This window comes from Triturus cristatus, chromosome 6, assembly GCF_964204655.1.
Source record: "Triturus cristatus chromosome 6, aTriCri1.1, whole genome shotgun sequence".
In the NCBI taxonomy this organism is placed as follows: Eukaryota; Metazoa; Chordata; class Amphibia; order Caudata; family Salamandridae; genus Triturus; species Triturus cristatus.
Window position 1 is genome coordinate 1,414,380,966 of NC_140589.1, and position 23,225 is coordinate 1,414,404,190.

Below are 23,225 nucleotides of genomic sequence, written 5' to 3' on the forward strand. Positions count from 1 at the left end.
TACCACGAAATTACGTGGTAAAGGCATGCGTGGTAAAAGAATGCATGGTTAAGATGCATTCATTGTTTAGGTTGTGTGGTAGAGGCACGCATGGTTTATGGACTCCTTGTGCTATCATACAACCAGTTTTAAAACTTGGGAAGTAGAATTTTGGCCGCAATTTTAAAACCCCTTTTGATAATCATCCTTTGATTGATATTACTATATTTGATCTTTAAGGGCTACCAGCATGTACAAGGGACACAGGGAGCAAATATAAAGACAGCAGATGTAGAGTTAGAAGAAGGTCAGTGCAGATATTATGATGATTTGAAGTGTCTGGGGGAGTTTAGACAAAAGATGTTCAAGACCACTAATTTTTGATTGGTCTGATTCCGATAATGACCTGATTGCAATCTGTGATTGCATGATCGACATCAGAGAGGGGGTTGAAGTTGCATAATTTTGGCTCCATCCTTCTACATTTAGCTGGGCCACATATATATGTATTTAAACTTGGTCTTATGTACTCGTGAGACACAATAATACAAAAGAGATATGGTGCACATGAGATATAGAAGTGCATCTATTGTGTATCTTGATATATATGTGTGTGCATATTACTGTTTTCCTTTTCAGAAACATCTGGACTGCTGTTATTAATCTTTTATAGGTTTACATTATGAGGTTGAGCCCTAAAATGCATTTAATGCAGTGCATTCGGCAGGGATTAGTGGGAATCGATTACGTGTGCTTATTGCTTTCCTTATAAATTGTGACAAGTTGTTATTTTTTCTTAGTAAAATGTAGTAGTTATTGTGCCACATATAAGAGTACAAAAACAACAATTGATGGACTGCACAATATAACTTGATCTAAGATTAACAATTTCATTTTTTGAATTATATAAAGGTTTTAGAACTAATATGTTTTAAAGAAAAATGTGACGTTACCATGATTGTGGGACTTAAACTACCAGTCGACACAGTTAATACTAATGTGAAAGTTTTTTTAATGTATTTCTCTTTTGCAGGAGCAAACAAAAGGCATTTAAGTTTACTTCACCACCTTTTTTCTATAATGGAGATGGTACTGATCAAGATTGATGACCTCAGCAAGGCTCAACTGCAGAATTTCTGCAAGGGAAGGGGGAAGAATGTAGGAAAGAAGGACACAAATGTGGACATCTCGATAGCCCGTCATGCCTAGGAGGATGTAAAAAGGATGCAATACACCCAGAGGAGCCAGAGTATGACACCCCTGAGGAGGGGGTAGTGGACTTACAAAAGGAGAAGGGTAAAGGTCTGACCATATACCATGAAATAAAGCTTTCTGAATAGAAGGTGGTATGATGGGCAAAAAAGTGTGGATTGGGATGAGCCCAAGCGAATGTCAGTGACTGAGATTAGTTCAAGCACTCCATCCTTCACCTTGTTGTTTTTACATTTAATGCCCTAAATGTGCTGGGTATGCCCAGACTTGTTTCCCAGGCTGCCTTTGTCACTGGAACCAAGCTATACTTGGCTGAAGAGCCGTAATATGGGAGCAACCAGTCCTGGATAGCTTGCATTTCAGTTCAGTGTGAAGCTGGCTTAACTGTTTGGGCTGTAAGGAGGAGGTTTAAGGCTGATTTTCATTTGGCTGGGTCTAAACTGAGGTGGAATGAGGGGCAACAAATGTTAGATTTGGATGTGGCCCTGAGTGATTGCCAGTGTCTGTGAATAACTCAAGCATTTCATCCATGAACCTGTTGTTTTCTCATTTGATGCCCTGGGTGTGCCTGGTAAGCCCAGACATGAGCCCTAGGCTCACTATGACACTTGACCTGAGCTATACCTGACTGGAAAGCCCAAATAACATCAAACTCGGTCCTAGCATGCTTGGAGGAATAGGGTCAAGACTGATTTGTATATGGCTGTATCCAAACTGAGGTGGCATGATGAAAGAAAAAGAATGGATTGGGATGTGGGCCCAAGCTATTGCCATAAGCTTAGATTAATGCAAGTTCCCACTACGTTCTTCTCCATAGAAGCAAATGGTGTTCAGCGGTTCCTTGCAGAAGGGGTATCTGTCCTCGTGGAGTACTCATCGTCTCCAGCCTGCAACTGCGTCCCACCTGAGATTTTCAAATTCCAAAAAAAGTGACTAAGACCGACCGTGAATATATTCACCGCAATTTTGTCTAGTGGCTCCCCGAGGACAATGCCTCCTCCTTGGATGCTGCTGCCTGCCTTGCCCTGATGAACTTTACCTTCTCAAACATTTTTTCTGAAAGTCTGAAGGTAAGCAGAGACTGGGCTCAATCCACCTTCTGTATTCAAACCGTGCTCTATCGTGGTCAGTCATAACTTTCGACTTTGGCCCAGTCTTGCACGACTAGATGCCCTTGGTAGGCACTTTTATATTTTAGGTGCTTTTTATATATCTTAAACTTAAAACATTTATGACTCTGGTTATACTGATTTAGTTTGTGTTGATTTGGTGTGAAATAGTTTATTACATTTTACTCTTATACTAATTGGAGTGGAATTTTATTGCATTGTGTTTTTTTCAGTCTAGGTGCTGTGTAAATACTTTACACATTGCTTCTAAGTTAAGCCTGGGTGATTTTGTGCCAAGCTACAAAAGGGTTAAGCACAGATTAATTCTGCAATTCTTTTGTGGTTCACCCTGACAAGGATTATGACTGTTGCTTAGGTAGGGGTCACACTCTCCTCAACCAACAACCGAATTTCTCACACACATTTTGAATCTATACTTTTTAAGTCAAGATGTTACTGCATGACAGACAAAATGGATTTAGACTGAGGAGACAGTCAACAATCATTGATAATAATGTAAATTTGTAAACAGAGAAATCAGAATTTTCCATATGATATAGTGCGGTACATCACAAAAATCACGGAGCCATGATAACTGAAAGTGAATTCCAACTGTTTCACTAATTGCAGACAAACAGATGTCAAACAATTAGATTTGACTTGCCTTCTTCTACACTGAAACAACAGGGATCTCAACTGTCATATGTGTTATTTAATATCTATATAACTCTATTGTCTCAGTTGTTGTCACAGACCAACAATCAGGCATTGAATGCAAGCAGACAAAATCAACTGCTCATCCAGTTGGACAGAAATGAAAGAATAAAAATAATTCTTTATGCCTGATTCTCATACACTGCTGAATGGAAGAGAGATAATTCTGATTGCTTAAAGTCTGAAATAGTAGGCAATCATTCATATAATAGACCCACACTCAGCTTGCCAAACGAGCTAGGAGCCATGCCAACTCTGGCCAATGTAATCCTGAACTTTGGAGTGTGGCTAGAAGGGAAACTTTCATTTAACCACAAAACTATCAGAGTGGTCGAAAAAGCCAATTCAATTTGATTGTTTTTAAGAAAGATCATGTCACAGCTCTAGTCGGCACAGCATTGAACTTATCTGGTCATTGATTTTATCAAGACCCAACAACAATAAACCTGTCTATGCCAGAGCTCCAAAGAAAGATATCACAACATTTTACACAGTCTACAGAATCAAACAGACTATTTTATGCTTAATGTAAAGCAGTCCGTCTTTGTCCCTCAACGATTCAACTATTTTCAACTGCTTCCAGAGCCACAGAGTAGAATCACACTTATTTTTGCTGCCTTCTGGGCAGGTGATGAACGTGATCCCAAATACGTCAAGCCTTAGTTATTTCAACCTCATGTACCCAATCGTTTCTTGTGCTCAAGGAAGGCAAGAGCGACCACCCAAACTTGCTATAAATGCAAGAGACAGGAAGGATGATAAGGCTGATGTGTGCTCAGATTTGGTCATCAAACCTCAGGAACTTTTCCGACCTAGCATAGTTAAAAAAAATTTGAGAAGAAAGCTACTCGAAGAGGAGTTATGATCCTTTCTTGACACTCCCACAATTACTACTCCGCTAACTGAGAAACTGGGACTAGAAGGGACGCATCTACCGTCAAGGAAGGCTACAATTGAGTAAACGTCAGTTAACCTTAACCAGCCACTGGCATGGATTCATTATGTTGGTAAGGTTTTCACACAAACTTCCTTTGCCAACTGTAACAGTGCTACACTGAAGGTTCTCTCCCAAACCTGCATTACGAAACATTTAAAAAAAATCTCAGTAGCTAGTTATATCTATAGGTTGCATACATTCACCTAGAGAAATAGTGTAGTGCCTGGTTTTCAAAGGAAACCAAGTTAATCACTTCTCTGACATAAACGCAGTGAAAAATCTAACTTAGTTTACACTGTTTTTAACTCATATCAGTGAAAAACTGTTTGGAATCCTTTATTGTTAGACGCTGGTCTGTCACCTCCCTTGGTTCCCCAGACACTTAATGAGATATAAGGCACTGTTGATATGGTGGTGGGGGCTGAGCAACACCAAGTTGTTCTATGAGTCCCATGACTTGTTCATCCTGTACAGCGGATACATGGAAGAAGCTTACATCCGGCTTACTAGTAACCTAAGGGAATTTCATCACCCCAACCATAAAGTCAAAGTCCCTTGGTACGTTGGTAAGACCAAAAATACTATGCTTGAGTAACAAAGAAACACCAGTGTTCAATTTGATTAAACCAAACGGACTACAGGGATGTTGTTAATTAATCAGGTATGAGACTAATAGATATTTTAAAATTGTAAATGAGTTGTCAACAAGCTGAATATTTTTCGACCAGGGGCCAGATTACAATGCGGTTAGGAAAGTGTTCCCACCTAGGGCCCGATTACGATGCGGATAGGAAGGCCTCCTAATGGCATTTGCTCCTTCCAAATCAAATAGGCGATGTGTCTTCCCGACTGAGAGCCAGATTACGATGCGGTTAAGAACATAGGATCCCGTAGAAATCAATAGGAATCCAACCAAAATGTATCTAGAAGCATCCCGATTCATCATACTCAGTCGGTCGGACTCTCCCGATCCGAGTCTCTCGGAAATAATTTCTGAACCGATTTAATCGGGAAGATTTCCTAACCGCATCGTAATTGGGCCCCTAGGGTTTTGTATGACAGATTTCTGACTTTCTAGACTATGATGTCACTTGGAACTTCTCAGTGGAAAACACCTGGATTTTCACAGATAAATGTTATTTAATTCTCTAGTTGTCAACCATGTGAGGTATTTCTAGAACAAGTACAAAACAAGGCTTTGGATACACAATTTTAAATTATATAGTAGACCCCCTGCATTATGAAACATCACTGTCTCTCGTGCAGAATGACTTTTCTATATTTCACAGAGATGCTGTAAAGATATTAGGACATCCTTTAGTCTGCGGTCCAGCGTTATTTAAACATTAATTTGAACACAACCATATTGATTGTCTTTTACAAGCACTTTCAGGGATACAAACATGTCACACTGCTTGCATAGCTCAAATCATGAAAATAATGAACATATTTAAATTTATGACCAAGTCACACAATCTGATTGAATTTGCTGCCTGACTGGCTGCAAATTGGCTGATGGTAAATAGGGAAGGCAGAGGTGACGGTTCGTGCTTAGCGCAGCATCTGAATGGGATTTGAAAACTGGGACACGGAATGCGGGAAGTCTTAATTAATAGGTTTTTCTAACTCATATTTCTAATGCATAACATTTTGGAAAACTCTTAGAAATAATAAAACAAACTTTAATCAAATATGATTTATCTTTGACTCATTAATCATAAATAAGAGGAGAGGTCGTCTAAGAATCCCTCTGTCTCGTATTCTTTTCACTTCAGCATTTAAACATCTGTTTCGATCAGTATAGGTCTCAATGCTAACGTTTTCTAATATGTTCAAATCACACAGCCTCTAGCAGGTATTGCACGTGGCACTTTATGTACTGGCAAATATTTATTTTAGAGAGCACTGTTTTCAGAAACTGCTATGTCCCCCATAATGCCTTTAGATGCATTGTTTGCGAAAGATTTAAGGCGATAATTATACTTAACACGTCTTTTCTAAAACTTTCAGTTCCCTTGGAAACCACAGGTGTAATAGTAGCCTATACAGATTACAGTGTTTTTTGCATAATCCAATTGTTCCCATAAGGGTAGCAACATGCACATGTTTGATCTATTTATATTTTATTTGTTTTCATTTCCGATCTAAACACAAAATAAAAATCTACAAGACACTGTGCAAAAGCAAAACACAAAGGGGCTTATTTACAAGCCCCTTGCACCACCCGTACGTCACTTTTCCCATGTTAAAAATGACGCAAAAGTGGCACAGGGGGCTTGTAAATAAGCCCCAAAGGGCCTTATTTATACAGGCCTTGCGCTGTCAGTTTGTCACTTTAAAAATAGGGAAAAGTGACGTACCGGAGGCGCAAGGCCTTCATAAATAAGGCCCAAAACATCTAAAGTGAGGAGATTCAGGAAATACTCCTAAACAATAAGGTGCATATTTATTAACAAATCACGCAGCACAGCGCAGTAAGTCACCATGCTGTGCTGCATGACAGGGGAAGGGCAGGAACGCGCCTTACTTAATATTCTACAGCGCATTCTTGACATTTCCCACTGTGCTGGCGCACAATAGGCTGCCTAGCACTAGCGCAGGCACCCTTGCGTCATGGTGCAAGGGTGCATGCGTTGCAAGCTGGATTGTTCTGTGCAGGAAGCGACTCCTAAGAGGCATTTTCCTCTTTCTATGTTTGCTGCATATTGCAGCACATGTAGAAAGAGGATGTGACCAGAAAACAGGCAATCTATACTATCATTACATTTTCAGTTGCTTTTTAAATGTGGATATTCATTGCATCTCGTTTATAGCCTATGGTCACTCTGTGACTTTATAAAACCTATACATGTTGAGTATTTCCTTCTCAAGAGACCCAGAAGAATACAGATGGGGTTCAATGTGTCTCTTTGCATTGTAAACTGGAGGGAATCACAATGTTTTTATAAAATGATACAAAACTGATAAATGTTGTGTTTAGTACACTCTTTCAGGCAGGCAAACAAGGCCAAGGAGGTCTTGCAGCTAGGTACAGAAACCTTGGGATGAGTAGATGTTAAAAATGTACAGTTGTTGTGTGTTTTGATACAGCCCAGTGGTGATGCTTGCTACCAAAATACAGGTACCCTAAACCCATGTTTCACTTACAGTTGCCATGCACAAACACGTAGAAAATTCATACATGTCTGGTAGTCCCACACTAGGAAAGCAAGAATAATACAGACGGGAGTCACCCTTGGAAGGGTTATGTTTCTGCACTAAGTACTCTGCTGGAAATTACTATTGTTTGGAAGACAATGCTACCAAACTGGCAAACATCATGCTCAGTGATTATCACCTGCCACCCCATCATTGCAAATGAGGTCTGGTTTCACCAATCGGTTCCTTAGGGCACACAAAATTATGAAACATATAGGGCAGGAAACTCATATTGTTGAGTGACCAGCTGTCAGTCTAGGTGGAGCCTGTCTCTCTAGGCCACCTTAGCTGAACTACTGCTGATCATTTTTTTTTGGTCAAAATTATTTTTATTGAGCGTCATAAGTCAAAAAAGACAACATGAATACAATAGGGAATGTAGGGCCCGGGGTAAAAAATATTCACTTAATGAGAGATCAGCGTAATTCGTCCCAGAGTCCTTACAACGCTCCGTTGAAAATAGAGAGGACGCAATTTTTCGGACAACTAGCCTTATAAATTCAACAAACACCCCAAGCATATAAATTTCACCTCCACTACCTACCCCCTCCCCCCTCCCCATCCCTGGTGGTGGTGATGGCACATGATGAAGTAGTGGTTAGCAAAAGTACAGCTATAAGGCAGGGTGGCAGACACAGGGCTCTAACCGTTCAAGAGGTGAGGGTTGCGTCAACGATGTTCCAGCTCGGGATAGGCTAGATCTGGAAGAGGTGCATGGTCCTTTCGGAGGATGGACAAACTGCAGAAGGTAAACCACGGGATAGATAGGTTACTAGTGGAACCCATTTATGTTCAAAAGCCTTGTAACTATCTCGGAAGATATCTGCAAGATGTTCCTTAGAGAGGAGTCTCCATAGGTGGGCATGTCACAGCAACATAGCTGGTGTGTCCTTCTTTTTCCAAGCTGCTGCTATAGTGAGTTTTGCTGCTCCTAAACATGTCCACATGATCACCTTGTCGGCTTTGGTTTGATGTTCTAACTCCGGATCTCTAATACCCAATAGAGCCCCCTCGACGGTGGTCAGAATCGGGTATCCCAGCATATTTTTAGGATGATAGAGTATCTTCTCCCAAAAAGGCCGATTAGCTGGGCAATCCCAACAAATGTGGCAAAAATCCCCCCGCAGGCCGCATCCCTGCCAGCCGAGATCTGAGGTGTCAGGGAAAATCTGTCGGAGCTTAGTAGGATGGAGGTAGCAATCTAGCAAAGTCTTATAGTGGGCTTCTCTCAGTGCCACTGACTTATTGTATCTAGTGATCTCGCCCCCTAAATGTTTCTATTCCTCCCCAGTGATATCACGCCCTAGAACCTGCTCCCAGAAGGACATGCAGTGTGCCCTGGGTGTGTGTATTGTAGTCAATAACATGGAGTAGACTGAGAAGATGGCGCCTTTCATGGAACCTGCCTTGTGAACCTCCATCTTCTCCATGAACATCAACTCCCTAGTCGCGGCTTCTCTAATATTGTGGTAGTGTGACCCAATGTTTAAGCTGGAGGTAGTGGTAATGTTCGCTATGAGGGATTGAAAATTCTCTTTTGCAATTTTTGAATGTCAGGATGTCGTAATTATGGAATAAGTCAGAGAGCTTTAGGCATCCCCCTCCCTCCAGCAATTAAAGGGCCCTTCATGGAGTGCTGGTGGGAATGCTGGGTTGAAGTGAATCAGGGTATACGGGGAGGGAAATGAGGTTCACCCCTCCCTCCTTGTGACCTGATCCCAGATCGTCAGAGTAGTGCGTGTGGGAGTGCTTATGTAAGCGTTCTTAGTCAGATTTTTCTTTGGCTTCCACAGGACATCCCAAATGGAGCACCCAACAATCGACCTGTCCATGTGGAGCCAGTGCTTTTCGGACTCACGTGCAGATCAATCGGTCACCACTCATAGCTGCACCTCTTGATAGTAAAGTGGGAAGTCCGGTAGAGCCACCCCTCCTTCGTTCCTCGGCCGCCGCAGTACGTGAAAAGGAAGACGGGCCTTCCCACCTTGACAAATGAACTTAGTGACTGGAGAACACAAGCGGGGCAGTTGGTCTCAGTCAAGTTCAATAGGTAAAGCTTGAAATAAATATAGGAGTTTTGGTAGGACCGTCATCTTAACAGCGTTGATCCGCCCCAGCCAGGAGATGTAAAGAGGCGTCCATCTCTTAAAGTCTTGTTGCAACTGAGTCACCAAGGATGGGAAGTTGGCCCTGTATAGATCCCCAAGTCTGGGGGTAAGGTGAACCCCCAAGTAAAGGAGAGAGTGTTGAGCCCATTGCAGGGACGTCTGCCCTCTCAGTCTGGTCGCCTTAACGGCGGGGAGCATGAGATTCAGTATGGAGTATTTGGACAGGATTACCTTAAATCCAGCCACTTGTTCAAAGTGGTTCAGCTCCTCTTGCACTGCCTTGAGTGAGGAGGCTGGCTCTGTTGGCCTTGACCATGTTGAGGAATGCATCCCCGAAGCCAAATTTCCGCATGGCGAGAAAGAGGAACGACCAGTCCACTCTGTCGAAGGCCTTTTCTGCATCAAGACCCGCCAAGATTGCCGGAAATTTAAATGTAGACACTTTCTCAATAAGATGCATGGTGCGGCGGATATTATCATGAGTTTCCCTTCACTTTATAAAGCCTGATTGTAGTAGTTTGAGCATCAAATCCTCCAGCCTCGTGGCTAAGATCGCGGAATAGAGCTTCACGTCAAGATTGAGAAGTGCTAAGGGCCTACATGAAGCACAGAGTTGGGGGTCCTTCCCTGGCTTGGGAATAACAGATATTACTGCTTCGGCTATTGACGTTGAGACATGCGCCTCTGCTGCTATCACCTGGAATAGCTCCGTGAGGTGGGGGATGATTTTGGGCGCGTAACATTTATAGAATTGTGCAGTGAGGCCATCAGGTCCAGGGGCTTCATGAAGTTTAAGTCTCCAGATGGCTTGCCTCACCTCTTCTGAGGAGATGGGAGCATCTAAGGAGCTCGCAACTGTGGGAGAGAAATGGGGGAGAGTCACCGAATCCGGATATTGCTTTTGTAGATGCCTATCTGGAGATGTACCGCGATAGAGTGTCCCATAGAAGTAGCCAAAGATGTTGGCCTTGGTGGCCTCGATGTGGACTAGCTGACCTCCCTGATCCCGTATACCCCCAAGAAATTCGCACTCCCGTTTCACAAAGAGCTGACTTGCTAATTGTGGACCCACCTTGTCGCCTTGCGCATAGGATGTCTGGCGCAACTTCAGCAATGTGTACTCGGCTCTATTGTTGTAAATGGAGCGTAGTTTGCCCCGTAGAGCAGTAAGTTGCTGCTGCAATGCCCGCGTGGGTGTGGTTTTATGTGCTTTTTCAACTGTTTCTAACTCCCCTTCAAGGGCAACGCATTCCTTTGCCCACTGTTTATTTAGGACCGCGTTAAGTTGGATGCATTTACCCGGCAGCATCGCCTTAAAGGCGTCCCAATTGTTCTGTGGGAATGTAGCCTGCGGGTTATTAAGAGTAAAGTAATTCACGATAGACGTCCTCAATTCCTTCATGTGTGATCGCCGAAGGGAAGTACCACCGCGATGAGTTAGATTTGGGCCCGCCCCAGTACAAACTGATGGTGATTAAGCTGTGATCTGAGACTGAGATCGGCAGAATCTGCGCTGCCTGCAGAGACCTCACTAATGCCTGACTAATAAAATATAATCGATCATAGAGTACGTCTGGTGTACTTTTGAGTAGTATGTGTCGTCTCTGGTAGTGGAATACATCATCCGCCAAGCATCGCCGAGGCCTAGTGGGAGCATTTTCTGTTTGACCCCTTTGGAGAAGTTATCAGAGAAAGAACAAACGGCAGACCAAGGTCAAGCACATTCTGTCCATAAGTATAATAGATTCAAAAAGTGGTGCAGTCACTTCCCACACCCGCCGTCCAGAGGTGTCAGTGGTAGCCAAATTCACAAGAGAAAATGGAAGGTGCACTCGTTGCGAAGTCAATACACATACATCCAGATCTGTTCCAGAATTGCTTCTTTTTATTCAATCAATCTTTTTAAAACTGGCACACAGCCAACGCATTTTGTTCCCGATTTTTCCCAGAGGGAACTTCATCAGGGCTGTAACATTATAGACAAGACATAACATCAAAAAACATGAACTACCATAAACAATAATAATAACAAAAGTAATGGCAGACGGCCCACAAAATCTCATAACAAACCTTCATATAAATAGAGCATATTTGTCAAAAACACATATAAAAAACATATAAAAGACATATTTAAAATATCACATTAATAGTGCATGTATCCAAAAAAGATTATTATGTCTGAACAATAACCTGACATAAGGACATCACTATATCTAAAAAAATACCATACAGGACAAATCTATACACTAAAAAGACACTTCTACCACATGAGACATAGGGGAGTGATCGTGTGGTAGTTGTTGTAAAAGGGTACCTCTATTGGTATTAGTAACCCATTTGGAAAGTAAATAATTCAAATAACTGCAACTCAGGCCTTATTATTTATGTTTGCAAAGTTAAGTACAGGCATTAGGACCTGGTGAGTAACAGTTGTCATCTGAAGCAAGACTATAGCAAAGTACATACAAAGGGATGCAGAGTCAATGACAAGCTAAATCTCACCTCCGATATGTGCAGCTGGTCAAATAGCCGAAAAGGTATATATGTTTTGGAATTTGGACCCAATGGGGCAGAATATTAGACTCAATAGCGGTATAATTGGTGAATTTCTGAGAAAAAAGAAGGGATAGACAGATCAGGAAAAAAGGGGCCAATGAGAAGTCCTACGTGGAGACTCAAATTTGGTACACTTGTGACGATCATAAAGAGCAGCACACTCACCTCGCGACTCAGGGTAGTCGGCTTAGAGATTTCCTATGTAGTACGATCGAACCGAAAATGGGGTCCAAAAATCATTTTTCCATCAAAGAGCTTTATAAATGTGAAGTAACGCTGTATAGGCTGTTTAAAAGAATGACGAATATCAGAAATGGTACCAAATAAAATAATGCATCTAGACATGACAAGCAGAAAATTGTATCTAGCAGAGGAACGGCCAACATCAGAGGTCTGGATAACCTAAGTGAGCATCATCCACAGCCATAGTCACTACAATCATCCATAGTGATATAAAGTATACTCATATGAGAAAACGAGACTCCAATGATTCACCACATTTTGTAATCAAAATAATAAGAATAATAATTTGCCTGTTATTTCCATATTTAAGAGGCATTCTGCCTAAGAACAAATTCCAAGGGACATCAACAATCCAAAGAGGCAGAACCAACGTGCCAAAAAGAACAAACCAAACATACAAGGTGGGAACCGCAAACTTACTGTTAGACAGAGAAAGGCAAAATTAATTTGTTGCCTTCAAGCTACCATGATGGGACACAATATAGACAGCGAACTACACTACTTTTTAAGCTAAAACTTGATTTGTAAGTAAATGATGTCACTGGGTTAATGCATTTGAGTTTCGACTATCTATGTTTCTTTATTGTTGTTTGTTGTTGTATTGTTGGTCTTTTCCACTTAGGACCTCTCATAGATTTATTATGGGTGGGGCTTTCACTCTTGCACTTTGTCAAAGTGCCCATGTACCCAGGTCATTAAATGTATCCATATGGATAAATCATCGACTATGCATTTGTTTTGAGTGTATCTTAATCCACCAGACATTGGGCCATCTTTTTTGACAGTCATTTCAGATGTCATCAGTGATGTCATCAGTGATGTCACTGACCATGTCTTGAATTATGTAATATGTGACATCATGAGCAGTGCATTGGGAGCATGAGTTATAGTTAGCTGAACTAATTTTAACGGTGCCATTTCTATGCTTTTGTGAGAGTGAAATGTCCAGCTAACTATAAAGTCCCTAAAACCTATGGTTTTTTCAGTGAATTTCAAAAGTTTTTTTAATGATAATTTCTAACTATAATGTACCTGAAACCTATGGTTGTTTTTCAGTGAATTTCAATGGTTTTTTAAATGCTAATTTCTAACTATAACCTCTGTAAAACCTATGGTTTTTTCAGTGAATTTCAAAGGTTTTATAAATGCTAATTTCTAATTACAATGTCCCTGAAACCTACATTGTTTTTAAGTACATTTTAAAAAGACATGCATACTTTTTGTAGTGAAAAACTAATTGTAACAGTAGTGTGTTATAAGTTATGATTTAAAAATGTTTAAAACTTAATTAGCACTAATTAACATATAAGTGTGGAAAAAGTGTGACGCAGCAGCTATGATACTTGACTTCGAACAACAACGTTCACAGTTCGATTCCCGGCTCCAGCGGCAGGTTAGCCCACCACTATGTCACTACGGGGAAACCTCTCCGGGGGTAGCTGTACGTTTTACAAATGCTACATTTTTTTAATTTAAAATCATAGTGATGAGAAATATTAACACGTATATTTTTTTTTGATATCCTCTATTTAGAATTACGGCAATTAATAGATGTTTTTAGTCACAAGAAATAAAATGACAGGGTTTGCCGAGTAACAGTTTTTAAGCACTCCAACGTATGTACATATTAAGGAGCTTATGCTTGTGAGGATCAAAATCGAAACCTTTACCGCTTCACATTTTGTAACTTTTCCCAACACATGCACAAGTTAAACAGTGAAAACATGAGCACGTGTCAACTGTAAAACGTGACATTGAAATGGGCGGAGCCGCATCTTTCTTCCATAGACTACTCAATAACCAAAAAGTATATAAACCACACCTGTTGTTCGATTACTTTTGTTTTGCGAGTTATTAACGTTAGGGGTGGGCGGAATTTGCGAAAGTTACTTTCGCAAATTATCGCGAAAATGTTAAAAATCTGTGTCCATTCTGTGATGCAGGTTCCGTTTTCTAGCGTAGGATTCTTTTTTGTCGACAACAAAACATATTACGGAATTGCAAAAAGTGTTATTGGTTGTTTTTGCCATTCATATGTAATGTCAGCAGCATGTATTCAGAAACAGACAGAATAGAGGAAACACTGTTCCTTTTCTGGCTCCTTTGAGCTCATATAGTGTGACTTTGTATATTTTAATATAGCCACAACACTTGACCTCAGATGTGTTGGTGACCCATGGGCGCGAAGACTAAAGATTTATAAGTAACGTCAGCAGCTTCTGATTCTTACTCTGTTTCCCCCCTGGGATCATATAGTGTGAGTATGTATAATGTAATATTCACATTTATACTGACCTCAGAGGAGTTTATGACCCGTCGGCGCAAAGACAAAAGATGTCAAAGTCCCGGCAAAAAGAAGCTTTCAACATATTCACCGCTGGAAAATATTTCGTTGTTGATTTTGTTTTGTGTTCATGACTTTATTTTCCTTTTCCTTTTCTCTGGCATCAGTGACACTCTGCATGTTCTAGTACAGTGTCATATTTTCAGACAACGGGAGTTGGAGATTTGTCGGCGACAGGAGTAAACCATCTGAAATACAGCTTACTGAACTTTATAACTTACTTGATCAGATATTTTTACAGTGACAATATTTTTCGAAATTGCAGTTTAAAAAAAACGATTGTTTGCATAGACACTTTCTTACTGAATGCCTTTGATAAACCCTACATTTCTGAATGATATTAGGGTATTTATCTTTTTCTCTGTTTTGGTTCCTATTCACTTCTCCCTTTAGAATATATAAGACCAGTAGTGTATATTATTATACTACTATCATTTATGTTCTTAAAGGAGTACGTGATCTGTTAGCGGAGCAGTGAGCGACGTCTAAGCAATACGCCAGAACTTTCCCGAGTTCTACAGAATAGAAATTGTAAAACTTTTGATTTGTTTTTTGTGGTCCTTATTCTTCTTCTCCTGTGGAATACTATACCCTGTATATTTTAATACTGTGAGTTAATAGTACTTCAAAGGAGTTGGAGATTTATCTACAGTTATTTCCATTGATAACTTACTACTTCACAGTTTGTAACACTGCTAATGTTTTATAAAAGTTGCTAAAAAAAAGTTGTATACATAGTGCTTCATTTAATGTTTTGATGAAGCATACATTTCTGTGTAATATGACGTCATTTGTGTTTAACTGTTTTTACTTGTTATTGTTCTTGTGACCTGAGATGATGTAGTGCAGGAGTGTTTCTTTTAGCACTTCTTTTCTACTTTATCTAAAAGTAACTGATGCCCTCTTATGTTAACAGGAATATGGGGCAACACTTCTACAAACAATAGGCAACAAAAAAAAGGGAGGGTTTAGCCACGCTTAAGGGATATTTTATGGATTGTGTTTTTATTTGTCACCCCTCTGATATACACAGCCACACTTTCCTAAGAAAGTATATTTGTGATTGCTTAATAAAAAAAGTTTCAAACCTAGACTGAAACTTTTGCAGCGTAACCACACCTACTATTTTGCTGCAAGGAAGTAGCACTCCCTGCGACAGAAGTAAACACCGCACTATAACTATACATTATAAGTAAACATTCCTCCCGAGGAGTAGCCTACTAAGAACCTTATTTAAATGAAGACCGCAACAGCACGCTTTGTTTTTGCAACCCCCTCCTCCATATTATATTTGCTTCAAAGATATAGCGCTCCCCGTCACAAAAGTAAACACCACATTATAAGTAAATAGTGCTCCTGGAAAGTATCCCACCCGCTGACTTAATAAAAAGAAGACCGCAACACACTCTGTTATTTTCCTGACGGGATTTGTAGGCCCCACGCAAATTATATAAATGGCCCTTAAAATAAATTTAAAAAATGTTTTACCTTCACAGTCCCTGACCACAACCTTGTGACCACTCTACAGAGTAAATAGTGTTCCTACCCTCCCCTCTACTACTTTTTTTTCCCATACTCCTTTGAAGTGCATCACAAAACGGCTGACAACAGTGAACCATTCCCAGACAATAAGGAGCACACTTGTACTCGGAACACTTTAGCCAATAAAATGTCCATGGTGTTCCGCAGAGGGGGAGGGAATGGTTGTCAACACTTCTACTTTTAATTATTCACAGCCAAAGAACATTAAGATTGGGAAGGTCCTGCTTGGAACACGTTACCCAATCAGATGTCCCTGATACACCGCGGAGGGGGAGAGAATCGCTGACAACACTTCTACTTTCAATGGTTCGCTGCCAATGAACATTAAGCTCTGGAAGGCCCTGCTTGAAACATGTGAGCCAATCAGATGTCCTTGCTACTCCGCGGAGGGGGGAGGGAATGGCTGACAACACTTCTACTTTCAATGGTTCGCAGCCAATGAACATTAAGCCCTGGAAGGCCCTGCTTGGAACATGTGAGCCAATCAGATGTCCTTGCTACTCTGCGGAGGGGGAGGGAATGGCTGGCAACACTTCTACTTTCAATGTTTCGCAGCCAATGAACATTAAGCTCAGGATGGTCCTGCTTGGGACATGTGAGGCAATCAGATGTCCTTGCTACTCCGCGGAGGGGGAGGGAATGGCTGGCAACACTTCTACTTTCAATGGTTCGCAGTCAATGAACATTAAGCTCGTTCTTGGAACACCTCAGGCAATTAAACGTTAATTTTGTTCCGGTCACAGGGACAGAACACACCCTCCCACATAATATTACATTTCCTCTAACAAAGTGACACTATCCGTGATAAAAGTGAACACCGCATTATAAGTAAACATTACTGCGCATTATATTAAAGGAAGGCCGCAATACGGCGCATTGTTGTTTTCCCGATATGATTTCCACTGCCTACTGAACATTGCCGTAATACCGCGCATTGTTGTTTTGCGGACGTGATTTCCACGGCCTACGCAACATTCACACCACCTCTGTGTGCACCCTACACACTGCTTAACGCAATACGGTGCATTCTTTTCCCGATGGGATTTCCAGAGCCTACGCAACCTTGCCGCAATACCGAGCACCGTTGTTCTGCGGACATGATTTCCATGGCCTACACAACATTCAAACTCCCTGCCTCTGCACCGTCCAGACTGCTTAAACTAAGTCCACACTGTTCCTACTATACCCTCTAATACAATTTTCTCTTTTTTCCCCTACTCCTTTCAACTGAGTCATAAAATGGCTGCCAACACGTCCCAGTTTCAATCATTCACAGCCAATGAGTCGCAAGCTCGTGCTCGTAATGCCTCAGCCAACCAGATGTCAGAATTCTCAAATATCGATATCTGTAAATTTTGATATTTCTCAAAAATTACTGAACGGATTTACACCATTCAAACAAAAGCGTGGTTTCTGGACCAAGACCTTTCTCCCTGCCAAATTTGGCATAATTCCGTTCAGCAGTTTGACCTGTAGCCTTGTCTAAAGTTTCCTATGGAAATTGCATGGAGAAAACACGTTTTGGGACCCCCCATTTTTACTCAGCCCCCCCCCTTGACGAATCACCCCCAAACTTTCAAGATAGGAGCTGATCTGAAAAAATAATTTTGGGGGAAACTTTCGGAAAGATTCGTCAAACGACGCCAAAGTTATAAGCACATCAAAAAATGCTTTTCCTATGGAAACTCGGTCCTAACTATAACTGGCGACCAAACAAAACATCCTACTCCAATAAAGAAGAAGGCACGTACTCGAGGCTGTAGGTATAGGGCTTCTTTATTATCTCGGGTCTCCCACGACCCCGCGGCTAGAGAGACGCATTTTGGCTGCACAGCAGCCTTTATCATTCTAAATGGTGCCATGCACATGCAGATATTTATAGCCCTTCCCAGTGTTAACAATAGTAGACATAGAAGATAACTTATCCTATTGCGCAATGTAGTTTTGAACACATCTTACAATGCTAAAGCAGTATCATGATACAGAGTAAACCACAGTTGTGGATAGTGAAACATTGAATCACTACAGAATATGAAAGACATAATGCAGCAAAACGTTATACATATAGCGGCAAAAAACATGTTAAGCCTGCATTTTCATGGGTGATATGCTTTTAAGCCTTTTAAACTGCACACAGTAAAGCTATGTCACCAGCCAATGTCGGGGGTTTATCAAGTTAGGAAGCCATAGTGTGCTTATTGAAATACCAGAATATGGCGCCAACCCTCAGTAAAAACTGCCCCAATAAAATAAAACAAAATAAGCATAAAATAAGAGTGTGCTGTATAAACTCATAACCTTTTAAAAGGAGACAAAGTACGCCCGTCATTGATAAAATGCTGCAATGATTTCTATACCGGGCTTGACCTGTGACCCCAGTACAATCTGTTTAATTTTTCTATGCATTGTGTTGCCAAATTCTTTGTATGTGGTACTGATTCCAGGAATAAAAAGGCACCATTGGCATCCGAGCTCACTGGCATGTCTTTTTATATTCGCGAGTTCTGCATCGATTAATTTCTTAGATTATCTTTTCTTTGATGCTATTTTACTGAGCCTATGTTTTAGCTTATGAGCAGAGACGTTTTAATGCATGGGCCAAGTGGGCTCTGGCCCCAGGCCCCAGCCTTTCAGGGGGCCCCCTGGCAGTCATCTCCATTCTCCAGACTTTTGCCCTCATGACCTTACAAATTTCCTAAACAGATTGTTTTAAATACTGTTTTCCTTTACTTTATTTTTTATGTAGCTGGTGTGTGAGAGTCTAGTACAGCCATTTTGCAGAGAAATGTTGTGTTTATGTTTCATGCAATATACATAAAAAAAGTTTCTTTTATATCAAACAAGGCCTAACATATAAGAAATGGGAGGGCATGACAGGGATTATTTGCAGTAATATTGGTGAGCTGCTGGTGTGGTACAATATTTAAAACACACATAACTATCCCTGAATATTGGCTGTAAACACATTTAGGGCCTTATTTATGAGAAGTGATGTATCGCTGTGTGAAAACAGGAATGCATCAATTCTTAGTGCGCCCTCCTTGCGACATGATGGATGCATCATAGTTACTGTATGACGCATCATGTCGCAAGGAGTTACAGATACGTCAGTATTTCTGACGTATCTGTAAGCGCAACAGTGATGCATTGCTGGGGTGTGTTTGAAAATAGATACAAATCCAGCGATGTGTCTTTTCACATGGGACAGCCCCACGTTAAAGAGAATGCATCAGTCTTACACCTGCCGTGAGGCAGGGGTAAGATATTGACGCAATGGGGTCCAAGAAGCGGCGCACTGAGTTCTCATAGATTACAATGCGCCACTTCTGCAAGGCTTCTTGCGGGGTAACACCCACCCTGCATACATTATACCTGGCGCAGGTATAATGCGGTGCAGGGGTTTACAAAGTGACGCATCTGCCTAGATGCGTTACTTTGTAAATAGTGTGCAACATGCACATTTTTTACGCTGCCGGTGCGTCACAAAAAGTGACAGTAGGAGGAAAACATTCATGAAAGACCCATCAGTTATTAAAAAGCCAGGTTTTTAAGTTCTTCCTGAAAGAGAGTAGGTCTGTGGTTAGTCTCAGAAACTCAGGGAGTCTTTTCCACAATTTTGCGCCTAGAAAGGCGAGGAATCTGCCTCCAGTGCAGGCATGGCATATTTTAGGCACGATGGCCAGGTTGGCATTGGAAGATCTTAGGGGTCTAGATGTTGTGTAGCGATTAGCGCGCTTATTTAGTTAGCTGGCTCTTAAGCCATGGAAAGCTTTAAAGAAGATGGTCATCGCTATGAAGTCGATCTGTTCTTTATGCGGAGCCAGTGTAGAGACTTAAGAATAGGGGTCATACTGGATCTGGGTTTAGGTCTCAGGATGGCTCTGGCTGCCGCGTTTTGTACCACTTGTAGGCGCTGGATTATGGATTTGGGAAGACCGAGGTACAAGCTGATGACATAGTCAAGCTTTGATGTAATCAGAGCCTGCTCCACAATCTTTCTACTCTCAAGCGGTAACAGTGGCAGGAATTTTGTTGGCATCCGGAGCATGCCAAAGCAAGCGCAAGTTTTTGACTTTCTCCTTTTCTGCGGGCGGGGGTGGCTGATCTTTTTGTCACCAAGAGCGTTTCTGGATTACCAAAGAAAACAACTTCAGTTTTGTCAGGATTGCACTTCAGCTGATTGATCTTAAGCCAGTTAAAAACCTTTGTGAGGAAAGTCCTAATCATTGCCCGTCAAAGTTGGTTCCTTTTTCACATGTAAAACTCAGCTGAGTGTCATCAGCACAGGAAACTATTTTGACGCCCTCTTCCTCTACCAGAAACTCAAGGGGGGATAGATATATATTGAAAAGGGTAGGACTGAGAATGGAGCCCTGAGAGACACCTACATTCATGGCCGGAACCGGGGATAAGAAAGGGGGGAGCCAGATGTCCTGAGATCTATTTGCCAAGAAGGATGACATCCATGTTAAGGCGGTCCCCCCAGGCCGATGCTAGCAAGTCTCTCCAGGAGCCTCTCATGTGGGACTGTATTGAAGGCCGCCGACAGATCGAGCAGTATCAGAACAGCCTTGCCTCCCTGGTCCAGCTTACCCTTGAGAAATTCAGTCACTTCCAGCAGAGCGGACTCCGTACTGTAAATAGCCCTAAAACCGGATTGGGACTCAGGAAGGAGCTTCCCATCTTCAATGTGTTTTTGGAGGGCCTAGTTTACATGCTGCTCTAATACTTTGGAGAGAGCAGGAAGAAGGGAGATTGGCCTGTAGTTGTCAGGGTCCGTCAGTTTGGCGTTAGCCTTTTTTATCAGTATAAGAATCTTAGCATTCTTCCATAATTTCAGCATGTTCCCTGAGGAGAGGGAAGCATTAAAGAGCTGGTTTACCGTGGGGTTCATGGTGGGAGCTAATAGGTTCAGGATATTCGCTGGACATGAGTCGATAGGAGAGCCAGACTTAATGCTTTGGAGAAGGGTCAGTGATTCTTCAAGCTGAAACTCAGGGAAAGCTAGTAAAGATGGAGGATCCAAGAGGTGAAATTTGTTATTAGAACTAAGGTAGAAGGTCAGTTCTTCCTCTGAGATGTTAGTGAATGCTTCTTTGATCACGAGAGAGCTTTTTGTGGAAGAATTTTTTTTTTTTTTTGAAACCGTTTATTACAATCTCAAATAGTTACAAGTATGGGCCTACAACCGTCTGGCCGGCCGCTAGAGTAGCAGTAGCATATGACATACATACAGAAAAATCTCTTGGCGGTGCAAAAAGGGTAAATCAGGAGATATCAGTAGTGCAGGCCACATAACTCCAAACCAACAATACGGTTTCCTTTTGTCAAAACACAACAACACAAAAACAACCACACCCGCAAGGCAACCCGCAATCCCAAGTGACAGCACGCGCTCCTTAAGTGGGGAACCCCAAACAATCGCCAAACTCTGAAGAGGGGAATGAGAACAGATCAGGGACTGGGGAACCACGTGCCCATGGCTGGGGGAGGGGGTCGGCTAGGGGGACGGAGCTGGTGAAGCAGCCGGCAGCAGCGGCGGCTCGCAAATACCCCCGCGATAGGCGTTCCAGGGGCCCCAGATTTTCACCCACGCCCCAGGCTTACCCCTCGCAACATACACCACCTTTTCACGAAACATACACCAATCCATGTGTTCTTTCCAGGCCGACACCGCCGGAGGCCTCTGGGATCCCCACAATTGAGCAATGTCACGCTTAGCGATCATGTATCCCAGAGTCACCCACCGCGTCTGCGGAACCGAGTAGTCAGTTGGCTCCCACACATTCAGCAAGCATCTCCTCGCTTCAGGCAACAGCACGACACGCGTAACCACTCGCAGGACCTCATGCACACCACGCCAGAATCGCTCCACCTTTGGGCATTCCCACAGAATATGCAAGAAAGTTGCCAAAGCACCACAGCCACGCCTACACAGTCCATCCTCAGCTAGGCCCATACGTAGAAGCCTTGGCCCCGTCACATAGACCCGGTGGAGGATCTTAAGCTGGACGAAGCGAAGGCGAGCCGGGATGGCCACTTCCTTCGGAGAAGCCACCGCGGACATCCAGTCCTCGTCGTCCAACTCCAGCCCATCGGCAACCCAGGCCTCGCGGAGGCCAGTCAGCAGGCCCGATCGGTCGTTAATCAGTTTTTTGTATATAAGGGAGATCGTGCTGTCTGGGACATGGCCATCCAGCACTCTGTCCTCCAGGGGGGAAGACTCCGGAATGGACGCGACATCCGGGAAGACGGAGCCCAGCGCGTGGCGGACTTGTAAGTACCGGAAGTACTCACTGCCTTGCAACTGAAACTCCGTCTGCAGCATCTCGAAAGTTTTGAATCCCCCCCTCGTCCAGAGATCTCCCACTGTGCTGATGCCGATCGTGTCCCATTTCTCGAAGCCCTTCGAGGTCCACAAGGAGCCCAACCTCGCCGATGCATATAGCGGTGACGCCCGGGTCAAACGGTCCTTCCACCCCATAGCTGCGTTAGCCGCGTGCCATACACGCACCATGACATGCGTCGGTCCCGTCAGGCGAGGGTCCGGCGCGCCAGAGTAAAGCGCCCGATTGTAGTCGCCACCGGGCAGGAGCATCTTGTCCATTTCAAATGCCGGGTTCAGGGCGGGCCCGTAAAGGCCATGATTAATCGCAGCTAGCTGGAAGGCCCAGTAATACCGTTTAATATCCGGGAGGGCAACCCCCCCATCGTACCACGGGAGCGTCAATTTAGCCAAGGCGATACGTGGCCTCCCGTCCCAGAACAGGCGACGCTGCAAACTCTCCACCTCTCGGAAGTAGCGCGCCGGAACCAAATCCATAGTGTTCTGGAGAGCGTACAGAAAGCGCGGCAACGACATCATTTTAAACAAGGCCGCTCGGCCAAGCGGCGAAAGCGGCAGACGCCGCCAACGCACCACGTCCTCTTTCAAGCGCTGGAGGGGGGGCAGCAAATTCCGCTCGTAGCGGGCCTCCGGGTCCAGAGTAATATATATACCCAGGTACCGAAACCCCTGGGAGGCGATCTGGATCGGACAGTCCCGTGGTAGGACCGGAGCCTCCCCGGCAAGCACATATACACAGGATTTCGCCCAGTTGATGACGAGGCCTGAGTTGCGACCGAATGAGCGCAAAACATCAACTAGGACGATCAGTGATTTACGCGGGGAGGCGAGATATAGAAGGATATCATCAGCGTAGAGGGACACACGGTCCTCATGCTCGGGGGTCCAACGGAGACCACGGATGGAAGGGTGCCACCGCAGCCACTCCGCCAGGGGC